The following is a 15720-nucleotide window of genomic DNA, read 5'->3' on the forward strand; positions in this document are numbered from 1 at the left end:
TTGCGGGGAAGCCATCTCTCTGATCTCTCACACCAGCATGTCTCCACTTTGGGTCCCAACAACCCTGTGGAGACCTTTCTTTGAGGCACAGGCCTGCTGTTTTCATGCCATGCATTGCAGCAGGCAGAGGGTGGATTTGGCTCCCGGCTAAGCTTGGCCCAGAGAATCAAGGAAAAGGCCGATGAGACTTCTCTCAGAAAAGTGCTATCCTCCCTGAACTTGAACTGTATCCCATAATGATGGATTTCAAATAAAGGACAGCCCATTTAGCATGTAGCTGAGGAGCCCATATCAAGTTTCCAAGCTTCTCCTACTCCCTGACAATGAGAAAGTCGGTTTTAATGTCTCTTATATATCACGTTCATGACCCACTTAAAGAAAATAACTCTCAGTTTAACATCTGTGGCTGAAATGTCTTTAGCAGCATGTGACCAGTACTGAGGACAGAGCTGTTGCCACATTAAGCTCCACTTTACATCATTTCTTTTCTTCTTTTCCACCCATGCCCTCCCTCTGATCACAGGCCTTGCCCTGGTTGTTGGTTACTGTAGGGATGGTACAAGCGGGAGGAGCAGCTGATGGCAGAAGTGCGGCAAGACACGGGCTATGCACTTGGAAACTTTGGTAAGATGTGAATCCTGGAGGATTCATCACAAGTCACAGGCCTTCTGAGTTAGGGAGAGAGGTACAGGGAGAGTGCTACAAGAGTTTCTAATTTGAATTAGATGCATAGTGCACAGAAATTTGTACCAGTTAGGTGTATATAGATATATACACACACATGTTTTTTTATGCATATGTATTTTACATATGAGCATGTGTGTGTGTGTGTATATCTATCTATATATACATGTATGGATGTCTCCTACCACGCACTGTGCAGCCCTCTAGGAAGCAGCACTGTGCTCTCAGTGCTTGGCCACAGTGAACATGCTTTCAGTGTCCCAATTGCATTTACAGCCAGAAGCAGGCGTCCTGGGGACTCCCCAAATTTTGGGGCTCTCATGACCAGTCTCCCCATATCTGATTGCACATCCAATGGCTGATAGCAGTAGCTGATCTCTACTTTGGGCCTCTTTTTTGCCTGAGCAGGGAGCTCAGCCTGGGCTACAGCCTGACCCAGGCACCACAGTGACGTCTTCGACTGCAGTGAAGTCATAAGCAGCGGGGCTGTGTTTCAAGCTGAAGTGGCAGACAGCACAGAGTAGATGTTATCACACCCTTTGTAAAAAAATCCTGGGAGAGTGGGACCAAGCTTTGAAGCTTTCACCCAACAAGCTTTGACCCCTTTGGAAAAGTCTGCTTCTTCTGTCTTTCCTTCCCTCGCTCTCAGCACAGTGGCTGAGCCTACACCAGCCCTGTGGCATCAGAGCACCACGCCACGCCGCCGCGGCCACCCCGTGATGGCCTGGCGGGGTCAGTAGGTGTTCGGGGCCAAGAGGAAACCCAGCACCTTTGCACATTGGAGCCGTTTACAATGACTTTTGTTGCTGATGGCGCATGTTTGGTTGTACTTGTTAAATCTTGTTAAACAGGAAACAGGTTTCGAGGCGAGAGGGTCCCTTAGAGTTCAAGCTCCTGCTTTCAAATGTTCTTACAAGATGCACAATTGGCACTGACTTACAGGAAATATTTAATTGGAGTCGGAAGGCGCTGGCTCCACTGACCTTGTATTACATTCCTCTGCGTGCTCCTTTCACAATGATTTTCACCTATAGCTTAAATCAGTGATTTATTTATACCATCCAATGGTGAGTTCAGCAGCATCAAGGGGACGAGTGGATCCTGGAGATGCAGCAAGTGAAAGGGAGGAGCGAGCAGCAAGGAAGAGTCTTACAAAGCAGAAGGGGCTGCCGCAAACCTGAGAGTGACATATTTATGAGTCCAGTATCGGTTGCCTGCACTGATAAGCCACAGTCATTAAAGGAAGGAAAAGTCACCTTTGTGTATATAAAATATACAAGATTCATAGTCTGAAAAGACTCGACAGGAAAGCATTAGGTAAATAAAGGATATCCCATAAAGCATAATGTGAAAATTAAATTACCTCATAAGGGAGGAAGGCTGTCTGTCCCAGCAGTGAAAGTGAGGAAAAATGAAATTCCTCTATTCCATCCCAAAGCTGATTTGGCTTTGGGGTTTTGGGTGGATCTAGACACATTGTTACTGATGTCTATAAAAAAAGGCATTAAAGTCCATTACATTGGACTGGAAATGCTGCAGCTTCCCATAAATTTTCAATGTATGCTCACAAGGTGGTGAGAAGCATCCTATACATCGCTGCTCATGGTGGCCAAATAACAGAAGTGCCATTTTAGGGGCAAGCTGGACTTTCAACGTTATTTCCAGTTTTCAGGTCTCACCAGATTTTCTTTTCAACTGATTTTGGGAGCTGTACTTGTGAAACACTTGGAAAAGTTTTCTTCCCTCTTCCCAGGACTTTTCTCTTCTGGTGAAACGTATCCAGGATCCACCTATTTTTGCTTTAACTGTCTCCAAAGCCAAGGAAATGTTGAAATGTCAGGGAGAGGCTAAAGGAGGGACATTGAAGGAGTTCGCTTATTACACTATCCAGCAGAAGAGATAATGGGAAAAAAAGAAAAGAGAAAGAGAAAACCACAAAGATAATATTTTCAAAGCTTTATAATCAAATTTCAAAGCTTTATAATAAAAAAAGCAAATAAAAAAAAATCCTTTTGTTTTTTACAGAATGAACAATTTCACAAGTAAGCGGTCTGCTAGCGGCTGTCCCGGTGGAAGGCATGCACAGCCCCTGCCTTGCATACAGGTGGCTAACTCGTGAGCAATGTGTAACTTTGCAGCCTCAGCAGCGAGTCCCTGTGGATACAGCCCTCAGACCCTCCAAAAGCTGTTAACTAAAAGCCTCACTGATGCCTAGTGTCTCAGCACAGTGTTTTTGCTGAGGAGGAGCTGATTTGACCTGAATCAAGCCAATCTCCTTGTTATTGCAGACTTTGATCCTAAAGACACAATCCCCACAGTGGTTAGGTAGATGCAAATAGCAGCTTGTAGCCACTATTAAGGTCAGATTTTTTTTTTTTCCCCAGCAGAATTCACTGATTAACATCTATTTAAAAATGTGTCTGTCTACTTTGGTGCTCTCTCTGCATGCCAGAAGCCTGGGGGAAGCCACTTCCCCAACTTGCCATGGGATTTTGGAAGGATAACTTAAGCAAAGAGCTCAGCACCAGTTCCTTGGGTCTTGATTCCCAGGAACATGTGCCAGAGTTGCTGATCCAACAGAAAAACATATCTGACTTCTCTGGTGCCTCACATAAGCAAATCAAGTTGTTCTCGTGCCCAGGCAGGGGCCCGGGAGATGGACTTACTCAGCATAGCCTGCTTTTTGCCCTGCAGTTTGCATCAACACTTCTTCCCACCCACTCTTCCACTCCAGATCTTTACAGATCTGGGTCATATTGCTGCTACATTTCGTTCTGCCTGTGAAGCCCTTTGCTCCTCAGGAGCTGACAGTTTCCTCTCCAGAGCATCTCTGCACCTTCAGGCCTCTATATCAGACAAATGTACCAAGCATTAATATGGGCGACCACCAAGCAACAGAAGGGAAGAAAGCAAGCAAGCAAGAAACCTATTCTGAGCAAATGGAATTGAATCAGGGGGGGTGAAAGTTAGTTATCTTTGCAGACCAATAATCTAATGGCATTGCTCTTGCACATCAGTACAGCCACTAAAGGGTCACCATAAACAGCTCTTCTCCCATTATAGACCCATGATGATAAACTTAGAAGATCCTTTTTCAAGTCAAAACAAATATAGGGCCTGGCTCTCTGTTCTCGGCAGTCAACATTGCTCCAGTGACCTCCATTGACCTGTTTTTTACCAGACAGGGCCCTCACTCTTCTGGAGCTGCCTTCTCCTTTCAAGTGCATGGGAAGGGAAGAGTGCCTCTGAGCAAGGCAATCAATATTGCAGCCAGGTTTATGCCTAGGAAACTGTGACTAAAGAAACATTAAACTACTGATTTGCCACCTCTGGAAATGCAGTTTAGTCCAACTCTGTCATCTTTATCCATAGCCCTTGGGGACATTTCTTTATTTGTAAGGGGTTTACTTTAAAAACTCTGCATGTGATCCCCCATTAGATAAATAAAGTGTGATCTAGAAGCGAGAAATGAGAGATTAGTTTTGTGAAAAGCCTGTTAGACGAAACAGCTTCATTTCATTTGATTTGGGATTTTTCCTTTATTCACTCTTTCACCCTTTTCTGGTGTCTCAGCTCCTCCTCTAATAAATAACTAGTCCACATCACTAAACCACTGCACATAACTCAGAGCAATTTGTTACTGTTGGCAATGTCTGTGCAGTGGGGGCCCAGGAACAGGCCAGCATGGAAGCAGTAATACCTCCCACTCTTCAGGAGCATGATTTCTGCCTGATTACAGAAGGGGTCATTGGTAGGACAATGTAGAGAAGGTCGTATACAATTGCCTCCACACAAATTGTATGTGCTGCATGATCCTTGCACAAGCTCCTTTACCCAGGAGTATCTGTCAGGAGAAATAGGTCCTGTGATATCAACACTGCAGATGTGAAAGGACATTAAAAAAATTAATACATATTCATAATCACCAGCATACAATGAAAGTGTCTGAGTATTTTATATAGCCCTGGGCCCAGAGGATAGTTTAAAATACAGAAATTCCTCTAGAAACAATGATATAATAAATCCACTAGGCCTAAGGTCCTTCCAAAGGTAAGACTATAAACACAGTCCAAATACTTGGCGAGGCTGTAACATTAAGAGTCATGTACAGTTTTAAAAGGAAATGAGAAAGGACTATACATGTTTTTTCCCTTGACCCCCATCTATCTATCCTTCATCAACACTGAGTGGTACAAAGAGGACACCTTCTCATGGTATGGTTATTTTGATGGTACCTACTACAAGATATTACCTGGGAGTCAAGCTGCAGGCAAAGAAGGAGTTTCAGGGTCCTGCCAGGACAGGAGAGCTCAGCTGTCCCCTGCGTGCAAAAAGGTTTGAGGGTTAGCTAAGGGCATGTGGCACTTTGCAGAAGGGGCACCCAATTTTCTTCTTCCCAGAAATCTCATGAGGGCTGAGGGAGGAGAAATAGAAGCTCCTCATCTTTGGAAAAAAACCCCTCATCCTAGTACATGCTGGTTGCTTCAGCTTAGTGGGATCTTTCTCAGCCTCCCTTTGTCTATACGCTTATGAGCATATAGTGTCTAATAAACCTTTCTCATTATAGCCACCTTCCTCGAGAGACCTTTTAGATAGCAACATGGAGAGAGGAAGCAGAGGAAACATCATTTCTATACACATTCCCATCTCTCACTGCCAATTAGCTGGTCTCTGTGGATGTTGGTACTTAAGCCTGGAAACCTTGGGGCTCAATGGAAGAGCATCAAATGGAAAGTAAAAAGTAAGTCAGCAGAGCATCTGGAGGGCAACTGCGGTTTACCTGGGCTGTAACATCTGGTCTCAGCAGCACCATGTGCCAGTGCTTTCCAATTTCAAAGTCATCTTATTTGTTTCTGTGGGGATTTGGGGGAAGTTTGTTATTTGCTGTTGGTTTTGTGTTTTTGTTTTGCTTTTTAACAAAGCAGGTCTAGAAAGAGTACGCTTTCCAAAAAAGGCATTGTTTAAAGTAATAATACAAGAGGGAAAATGGGGGATGTGGGGGAAGGCGAGAGAGAAGCAATGAAGAAAGAAAATCTCCTCAGTTGCTCTCAGTAGAAAAATACTGTGTCTGTAGGATGTGATGAGTTAAAAAAGAGAGAGCCTCCTGGAATTTCTCAGATACATTTAATGGAAGACAATATATTCTGGGAAAAAAAAAAAAAAAACAAAAAAAACAAAAAAAAAACAAAAAAAACCCCAAACAAACCCTCAGTTTTTTCTTGAAATGTTATTTTGTCATTTAAGTCCATCTAAGAGCTAAGCAAGGCAGAATATCAAACTTCCAGAGCTCTCATGCAAAAAGCAGAAAGGGCTGTGGCAAATTGGGTTTTTGCTACAGCCACGCTAATGACCAAAATAAAAGCCATGATGACCATTTTCCCAAGGGAGTTATAGGAGCCTTGAATAAGAGCTCTAGGCTGTCCAGGACCTTCACAGACTCCACCACTTGCTCTTTGACAGAACTGTGTTGCCCACTTCTGAGGAGGCAAAATCAACTGGAAGAGGAAAGTGATATAACTTGGATTGGGGAAATGAAGGTGATTTGAACTGCTTGGCTCCAAATGCAACAGGAGACAGCAAAGAGACGATGAGGGTCCAAGGAGAAAGGTTGGGATGCAGAGGAGCATCCCACAGCCCTGCTTTGTGGGCACAAGACCAGATTTCCTGGCCTGTATGCCACCACTTTGGCAGATTTTGGGACGGGCGAGAGCATAAAAGTTGGCTGTGCTGGTGATGTGCACTGCTTACCTCACTCATCTGTGAGAGACAACAAAAAGTGAGTCTGCTATCTTTGGCATCAAGCAGAAAGATAAACTTAATACCAGAAGGAACAGGTAGAGGAAGATTTTCACTTTCTCCATCCCTTTTAAGATTTGCCTTGGTCAGTTGATGATTAATACTAATATGCAGGTACTTCAAGTAATGTACAATGTTCAGATAGCCCTGTTAGTTACCAATTAATTGTTTGAAGGCAATAACATACTATGTTATTTTTATATGCATAATTCACATTAGTGGCATCTTATTGGCCAAAATGGAGAACCCAGGCAGCTTGCAGTGATAACAAACTTCACAAGATGGTGGCATCCACTTCATTCTGGATGTTTCACAAATGCCTGGATACCTAGTAAGATCACATGAAGCAAGGATTTTGTGGGGTATATCTCTACCTGTGTAATACCTTCTGTAACACTGAGCCTCTGCATTAGTCTCCCAGAAATAACGGAGCCACTCATACACTTAGAAGTCAGACACAGCTACTTGTCTTGCTGGATCAAGACCAAATCTCTTGTGTTTCCAGAATGGAGCTAAGTATCCACCACAAGTTCTCATGCGATTTCCAGTATTTCCATTTCAAGGCAGGCTACAAATCTTGCCTGAACACTTCACAGTGCTACATCTTGCAAGTCAATTCTGGTCAGACCCAGCAATGACACCCCTTCCATAAAATGGAAAATAGTTCATATATGATATCTATGCACATTCAAACTTCAAATTTCGATGTGAGGTTGGTTGAAGTCTGGGCTTTTAGATTAACTCTGCTTGCTTACTTATTTTTAAGATGTATTAATTTGCCTCCTCTTAACATGTTTTCTGTCATGCTTATCCTTCCCTGCTCTTGCCTAGCATTTCCAGACCTGATAAATCTGCACCTTTTACGTGACTTTTTTTGCTGGAAAGAATGAGTCCCTCTTCCTGACTCCCCCCTTATCCCTGTGTAAGTAACATCCATCATTGTATCAGCACCTGTCTGAGCAGCACTAGGGAAGGGTCAAGGTATTATTTCCTACCCTTGACAGGTGTTATAACAACTCTGAACCACCCCAACATATAAAAGTTTCCATTCTGCAAAGTGCTGCATGTACTTTTCTTCCTGCTATTCCATCCTCCCTGGAGGCTTCTCAGCTCTGCTCATGCCAAGGCAAAAAGGCCACTCACACTTCCACAAATGAAAAAGCAAAAGACAGACTTTACCCATATTTCATGGTGTTGAGAAGAGCCAGTGCACATGAGCACAGCCTCAGAGGTCTTCTGCAACTGCCACGGCTGGCATTGCCCCTCAGGTCAGGCTCTGTCTGAGACATGGTGCTGGGAAAATGTCCCGCCAGGCAGGGTCATGCTTGGGCTGAAATAGGAGACCCAGAGGAGCAAAATAACCACACAGAGGCACAGAAATTAATCTCAGACACCAAATAGTTAACCCTTGTCCAGGGAGTCAGTCAACCCATGCATGCACCTACATAGCTTACACAAGCAACACTATAAACAGACCTAGGAAGCCAGGACAAGGACTGGGCCTTACTGTAACAGAGACTAGGCAGATAACACAGAATTTGAACTCTTGGGATGCCAGCTGGGTTGCAGCAGGTAAAAAAGCCAGAGGAGATAACAAAATGCCAGTGCTGAGTAGAAGCAGTAGTGCAGGCACGCACAGCACAAGCACTCTGGAGTGCTCTTCAGAGAGATGCTGCATCCTCTTCTCTCCACATTCCTCACTCTCCTTTTCTGGACAGATGCACACACATGCACAGTCATACCCACTGTACGCGCATAAGCCTTCTGCTCTCTCCCTCCTGTAATATGCAGAAAGTGAGATAGTGAGAACAGTTTAAGGAACGAATGATCTATTAAAGCCACACAATGTGTGAGAAATGTGAAATATTTGGAGAGTGGATTCTCGGCCAAGCAGAAGTTACACACCTAGCCAAATTATCTGTCTTTTTTATGGGGAAATAGACATCTCTGCAAGATGACCTGTTTCATCCTGGCATAAGTGTTCAGACTAAACTAGGTTAAATCATTCCTTGCCATTAAATCTGGACAATTAGCTGAAATTAAACATCTAACTTTCAATTAAGTGGGATGAACTCCCTCCCTTGGGTTCCAGCTGCTCAGCTGTGGCTCAGAATTTCTCATCTTCTACACGATGCATTTCCCATTAGCTTGAAGTTCAGAGAGACAACACATCAGGTCATTCATCCAAGGAAAAGAGGAGCTCCCTGAAGAGGCTGCTTTTTGGGACCCTCAACTCTCCACCTTGTGTACACCCTTCCCTTTAGCAATGACATATTCCATCTTCATGCAAATCAAACAATTACTGCTGAGTGCACCAATGTCCAGGCACAAAGATTATGCCTGGTCTTCCCTGAGTTACTCCAGGAAATGCAAGGAAATTTGTATATTCAGATAAAAGTGCAGGGGGAGGGCATAATAGAAGGCTACAGGGGAGGGGAGAAACTTTATTTTTACTAAAACTGTTAATATTATTATATATTAGTCTACATCCTCCATTTTTACATGGTTTTTGGTTGTTTTGTTTGTTTGTTTTTCTTTCCCCCACAAAGAAGCACTGTACTTTAGGAGTAACTAACTACATTTTCCTGCATTCAGTTGCTGATAACTGTTGTGGAAAAGCTGCAGACTTCCAGTCTTAGAGGCACCTGAATAGTTAAAGATTGATTGAACCTATTCAGAGGTAGATTGACAATATTTCTGGCATCCTGAGGCTGGCAAGCCAATGGAAAGGACCACAGCACAGTGCCAAGCATTAGTTATTTCTACTCTCCACTTAGATTCCTGCAGACTGAGAGGTAGAATAAGAGACATTACAGCAGCCTTTGTCCATCAGAGGCATCCCAGAAGCAGTGAAATCCTTGCAAAGACTGAATTTTTTTAAAAAAATCTAATTAATTCCTTAATTATGATTAATTGTTTAACTTAGTTTGCCTATAAATCATAACGCAAGCTCGGGTATTTATCCAGCAGAGACACGCACTTCTTCTTTGACACACCACTGGCACCGAATATCCTGATTCAATGGCAAAAGTGTTTTCAATAAAACCCAGAAAAAGAAACTGCAAAAACAAACAAGAGCAATAAAATAATACCCTATGCAGAGGATAAAGAAAAGGCTAAAGTCAGCATTTTATCTGATAGTCTGTCTTCAGGAAATGCCTGTGAAAACAGTTTTGGAAAGTAATAGCTGATCTGGCTGCAGATATTCCCTGAAATAAGAAAGGTGAAAAATCCCGGTGCTGTTTTTTTTTTTAAAGGAAACAAAATAGTTCTCACCAGAAGAGAAGAATTCTGCCATCCCACAAAAGGAAGAGTGCCTTATTAAGGGTAAAGTATTAGAAGATACAAAGCTGCCAGAAGAAGGATTCATATACTTGTAAGAGCAAAAGGAAACAGCTCTGCATGAAAATGAGTGAATGGAAAGGGATAGACAAACACAGAGGAGGCCACTGTGGTGATGAAGTGTTTACCTAGCTGGGCTCTCTCTGAATCTCTGAGTGCCATCATCACAGTTTTCCTCATTCTCAGAATTTTATATGTGCTTTTTTTTTTTTTTTTAATTGACAGGCAATTGCACCCATGAAAATCTGAACCCTGCTCTGCTTTGCTTCATACCTTCTCTTCTCCACTCGCATGATGGCATATGTTCTGCAGGAGAGAGAAACAGACGGAGAGCTGGCAGGTGTCATACTCCCATTAAAGACAAGAAATGTAGCCGCAAAGATTTCCCTACTGTTTTAACATCTTGCCTAACCACTCCAGTTAAGCAAGGCACTGTAAGTGTTGCTTCTATGAGCATGCTTCTGTTCTTTCCTCACATTCACACTTACTCAAAACATACATGCCTCTTGCAACGTCAGTGGAATTAATCTCACTGTGTCAATACCTTTTTCCGGGGACAGAAGTTGAGGGCAATGCAGGGAAGCCACACATCTGCAAGGCAAATGATATCCTAAACGTGTCACCAGCGAACAAATGCACAACACATGGGAGCCATGGCAGATGTACTCTCCTGAAACCTGGTAGCCACATAAATAACGATCAACCTCACCTTCATCACCCAAAGTCCTGGGGCAACACTACTGCAGGGGCACATTTGATTGGGGGGGAATGCTTCCCAGACTGACACATAAGTGGGTATCGTCGACTTCAGTTTATGGTTTATTCTCCACTTCTTTAAAGACAGCGGGAGGCTCCTGAGGATGAGGTGTGGAGAGGTGGCCCCATGCCTGGAGCTGGAGGAGGGGTTCGCAGCGGGGATGGCTGGAGGATGCTGCACCTCCTGGCCTACTTGGCTGAAATGGAAGCTCAAACCTCTGTGCTTCCCCTCAGTTGTAGTTTATGGTTCTTTGGGAGGAGGGGCTCTCGAGGGGGAATGGAGGAACTGATATTATAAAACAGGCCATAAGTCAAATGTTAGCTTTTCTGGCCAACGTGAGTATTTGTAGAAGCAGCTTCCAGATTGCCCAGACTGTTGGGCGGTGGGATGGCTCTTATTGAACTGGGCAATACTAGGATCAGGCAAGCAGCGTAGTGAAGCAGGAGATCAGACACATGACAGAGAATATTAGGGTTGGGATCAGAGGGGGTCAGACTAAGATGGGTGTTTGCGGGGCTGTAGAAGCATTTTAGCCAGCTGTGACTAGCTGCCAGTCATCGTCATTTGTAACTACTGGGTCGCAGGTGAGGGAACCTGGAGCAGTGCTCAATAGCTTTGGGGAAAAAAAAAGACAATCAGTAGGATCCTTATACCTGAGCCCCTGAAAGTGTCTGGTATATTAAATAATAGTAAACTCAGGTACTGGATGCAGCATGCCTGGAAATCGTACGATAGAAATTAAGTGGCAGCCTGCCATCCAAGCCAGCCTCTGCAGAGTCCACGTCTTCCTCACATCTAGTGCCAGAATCAATCAGCCGATCCTGATCAGATATAGCTGTTCCTGGCATGGAAATGGGAAGGAAACCATCCCAAACAATAACAGCAAAATTAGTATCTCTTTAGAAACTGCCTAAGCAAACAGACACAATAACCTAATCCAACCAAAAATAAAAAATGATGCCTCTGAACAGCAGCAAGTGGAAGATAAGAACTAGTCTTTTATCAAGTACAGAGTCCTCCTGGACAGAAGAAAAAACAAGTGGAAGATCAAATGGATTGTGGGTCAAGTAAAGCACTAGGCAGAGAGGTTTGAAGCCAAACCACAGGACACATTTGTCAAGCTCTTAAAAAAATAGAAATGCAGGATCAAAGCAGAAGCACTTTGCAAATATTAACATTTGTCACCTACTTTTACTTTTGATGTACTTCATTTTGAAGACATTTCTCCCTTTTCTCTTTTTTTTTAAAAAAAACAGGATAACCTAATCTTTCAGTACACACACTTGCCTCCTTCAAAAGAAACACAATGACAATATTACTGAAACATGGAAGACTTTAATAAGAACAGATTAAAAGAACCAACATATGGAAAACAAATAATAAAAATATATTAAGCAGCAGTCCGGAGAAATGTTGTTGACACTGTTGTCAAATGTTCTAATATAAAGGTTTTGGTAGTTTTCCCAACAAAATATAAATGAAACAATAACTCTTTGTATTCCCTCACATTTGAGTGGAGGAAGAGCATTCCTGTAGTGCTTGAGTCAGCAACAACATAATTAAAGAAAATCACATTAGCACCAAATGGATCACATTATTTACTGATGTGTATGCGTGGGTTTGGAGATGCTACTTCATTGATTAACAGGATCGAACTATGGATTAAAAAAGTGAGATAAAAAAAAAAGCTTGAAAACTTTTTCTGGAGCATTTTAAGCTGTGTGTTTGCCCCTGCTACACCAGCTCTGCAGCTCATGTCCTTCAGACAAAGACAGTGAGATGAGTCCCAACTCAATGGTGGGCTGATAGTCCTGCAAGACTGGGTGGCAGTTTTGTTTTCTTCCTCCCTTCAGTCAGAAGGTTTTCGCGTCTCCACTGACACCCCAAGCTGCAGGACTGTAGGGGGAAGCAGCATTCGAGGACCTTCAGCATGCATTGAGAGCAACCTTCTGCACGCTGAGAGATTTACAGCTCTGCAGCCGAGGTATTGCTTTGCACAGTGCAAGATACATAACAACAACAATACCTCAGGCTGAATTTAGGAAATTCGGTAATTGTCAAGTGTGGTAAATCATCTTTAAAGCAAACACTTTTAAAAGCAGAGAGATAAAGTTCATTCCCCCGCGACAAGGCAGTAGTGAGGAATACAGCAAGGCTGTGGGCAGGTTTTCAAAGCAGCCCAGTCACGTTGGGCGAGATACTGCCGCCTGCTCCTGACGGGATTTCTGAGACTGCTGGCACCAGGGTGACAGGCCAGTAATCGTTAACAGGGGAAGTCTGTCTGGTGCCTGCTCTTTGTTCCAGCCCCACTTTCATATTTGAGAACCCTTATGGTATACCTTCTATTCACAGCAGCGTTTTAGCCTGTCGCAAGTGTGGCCCCAGTGATTATAGTTAGGCAAATACAGTAAGAACCCACACATGCTTGAGCCCTTCAAAGTATCTTTTTTTTTTTTCCTCAGTTTCCACTTGTTAATATTTGACTGAGTCTGTAGTTTGAACAAGTACTTCCCAAATATATTTCAGCTTTCAAAAAAAAAAAAGAGAAAAGCCACCGAACTTTTACGGAGCTCAGAGCATTTATGGCTGAAACTTGTTCTGCAGGTTCAGCCATCTGTCCTGCCTGTTCTTGCACAACTGTACTCTTGTAAAATGCATTTGGTCATCTTATTGGGGAACTTGCAATGCCCCAGGCACCATGTTTGGTTCCTGGATATCTCACGAGGATGACTTCTTGGAAACAGTAAAAATAAGGAAGATGCTAGGAAGATGTGGCTCGAAATGCTTACAGCTGCAAGGGGGAAGTAGGGATTGAAATGCAGATAACTGTCTCTCAAGGGATCCACCTGAAGGAAGAACATACCCAAAATGAGGGACTGTGGTCATCTCCATAGAAAAATTATGATGGGACACATGCTTCTGACTACATTAAAGTGAATTGTGGTACCAGTAGGAACATCAGAGCTGGACCAGCGTGATTATTACTCAGATTACCAAGTGCAGTGATTACCATTACTATTATCCACATAAAAGAGCTTGTCAAAAGGATCCATTCTTGCTATTCACCGTTGGGGAAATGTAACCTGTATTTCACAGAAGTTGAAATAAACAGAGTCCCATCAACTCCAGTACCTGTTCTTCTGAGCACTTCATGAAGGTCTATGCAGTCTTAGCGCAGGTGATGCGATGTGAAGTTACACAAAGGCTTCTTCATTCTGCTTCTGGCAATCTAAACCATTTTAAAGAGGATATCAATTATGCCATTCTGATGGAAGTTACAACAATTGATCTTATGTGAACCTGTTCATCTGTTTTAAATCTTCTTAATCCTATGCCGGGACAAATGTGAAATCAGAGAATTTTACATACCTAGCTTCTTTTTTCAGCCGTGCATATATACTGGTCCTGGATTTTGTATTTCTGTACACAAGAGTATTCCATGTATGGTGATATTGTTTGTACACCAAGATGAGGAAACAAGGACACTGCAATAATAACAAGGAAGCCCATTTTCCCTTTGAAGAAAAGGTCTTTGTTTTTTTAAGGCTTTATGATGGATGTAAACAACTGTGTGTTCTTAGAAACAATAGGTATTTTTTAACATGCCAATATAGCATTATTGTAATAACCTTCAGCAAACCTGAAAGGCTTTCGCATGAGCAAAGAAGGAGATTGTGGGGTTCATCTCAAAGCTTGTCTAGTTAAACAGATGTACAGGAATTGAGAAAATAGGGTGGAAACTGCACTGCATGATAGCAGTTCCACTTTCATTATGCCTTGCTTGTAACTGGAACAAAGTTATTATAGGTGAAGCTCTGGTCTGCTATGGTAATCAAAAAAGTCTGATCTCACCTGGTCACAGGGGGGAAAAAAAGTGTTGGGAAGGCTGAAAAAGGGAGAGAATGTTTTCCTAACAGGTTGACTTTCAATAAATACATAATTAAGGTTAATAACATTTATTAGAGGTGCAGAATAAGTGTTGGAATCGAGTAAATTTTTTTTACCAGATCTGTCTCACTTTATCGTAAGAAACCTCAGAATCAAAGAAACCCCTGAATCGAAGAACAAAAATTAAAAACCACTGCTGTCCTGCCTGATGCTGTTTCAGTGCTGATGAAACCATACCATCACAGTCTACCCCTTGCAGATGTCCTGGGTGAAGTCCCAGTTCTGTTGCGCTGGGTTTTACATGGACACTTAAATGTCAGATTTTCCATTGGTTTCTTCCCATTCTTCTCTAAGGAGCTGTGTCTCCACCTCTGGCATTTCCTGGACTGTAGATGTTAATGCAACATCTCCATCACCTCTCCTCTGTTAGCCCTTTTTCCACGTGTCATTTTACCTTCATAGGTGTTTGTTCCACTGTATCTTCTAATCTTCTTCTAATTTTCCACTGGGAAATCACAGTTGGAGCTGTCTTGTCATTTTCTCCCTGGAAGACATCACTTTTGCTGAGGCACATGAAAAGATCACAGCTTTTCTTTCAGTAATAACATCTCACCAGCTCAAGCAGGTAAGCAGAGGCAACCTGTCCGCTCTTGTCTATAGAGTCTATGGCTGCTGCCAAACACCCCTCTTCATAGCACTTCTTCCTCCTGGAAATGCAGCCATGGAGCAGTTCACATTTTCAAAGTGTAAATCAGGCTCATATCCTGGATGCAAATGGTACAGTTAGAGTACGGTCTGTTTAAATCAGCTCAGAAAGTGAAAACCAAATAATGAATGAGCACAGAAAATTAGCTTGGCAAAACTCCACTGCGATGATTTGTTTTCCGGAGTGCAGCTGATTCACAGATTTGAGGCCTCCATTGGTGCTGTCTAGGTTTAAAGCAAGATATTTCAACAAAAATTATAGCTGAAGAGCAGTTCTGCTGATGCAGGAAATGTTGTGAGGGTGACAGTGAACACTTGAGGTATGTGCAAGAGGGGTATAACCCAACCAGTACTGTTACATCTCTGCACGAAGCAGCCAAGCCAGCGGAGTTCCTGAATTTACTGGCTTTCCAGACCCCTGCCCTGCCCACAGCCCCACAATCACCCCACTACCCCAAACCCCAGAAGTGGGTTTAGCCAGATTCCTGTAAATTCCCACCAAAAAAGGCACTCTCTGGCTGGAACGGGCATGAGGAGGCTTGGCTGAC

General features: G+C 43.0%; 1 long non-coding RNA gene across 2 annotated transcripts in view; it reads left to right on the forward strand.

The window, feature by feature from the left end:
* Positions 1-10331, forward strand: part of LOC116960392 — a 33215-nt gene extending 22884 nt beyond the window's left edge. The window contains exons 4-5 of one of the 2 annotated variants that reach the window (XR_004406356.2): positions 5252-5425; positions 10048-10331. This is a non-coding gene — a long non-coding RNA (uncharacterized LOC116960392). The remainder of the gene's footprint in view (positions 1-5251; positions 5426-10047) is intronic. The other variant, XR_004406357.2, reaches the window with a different exon arrangement.
* The last annotated feature ends 5389 nt before the right edge of the window (positions 10332-15720 follow it).

Source organism: Tyto alba, unplaced genomic scaffold (assembly GCF_018691265.1).
Source record: "Tyto alba isolate M040663 unplaced genomic scaffold, T.alba_DEE_v4.0 Super-Scaffold_27, whole genome shotgun sequence".
Taxonomy (NCBI): Eukaryota; Metazoa; Chordata; class Aves; order Strigiformes; family Tytonidae; genus Tyto; species Tyto alba.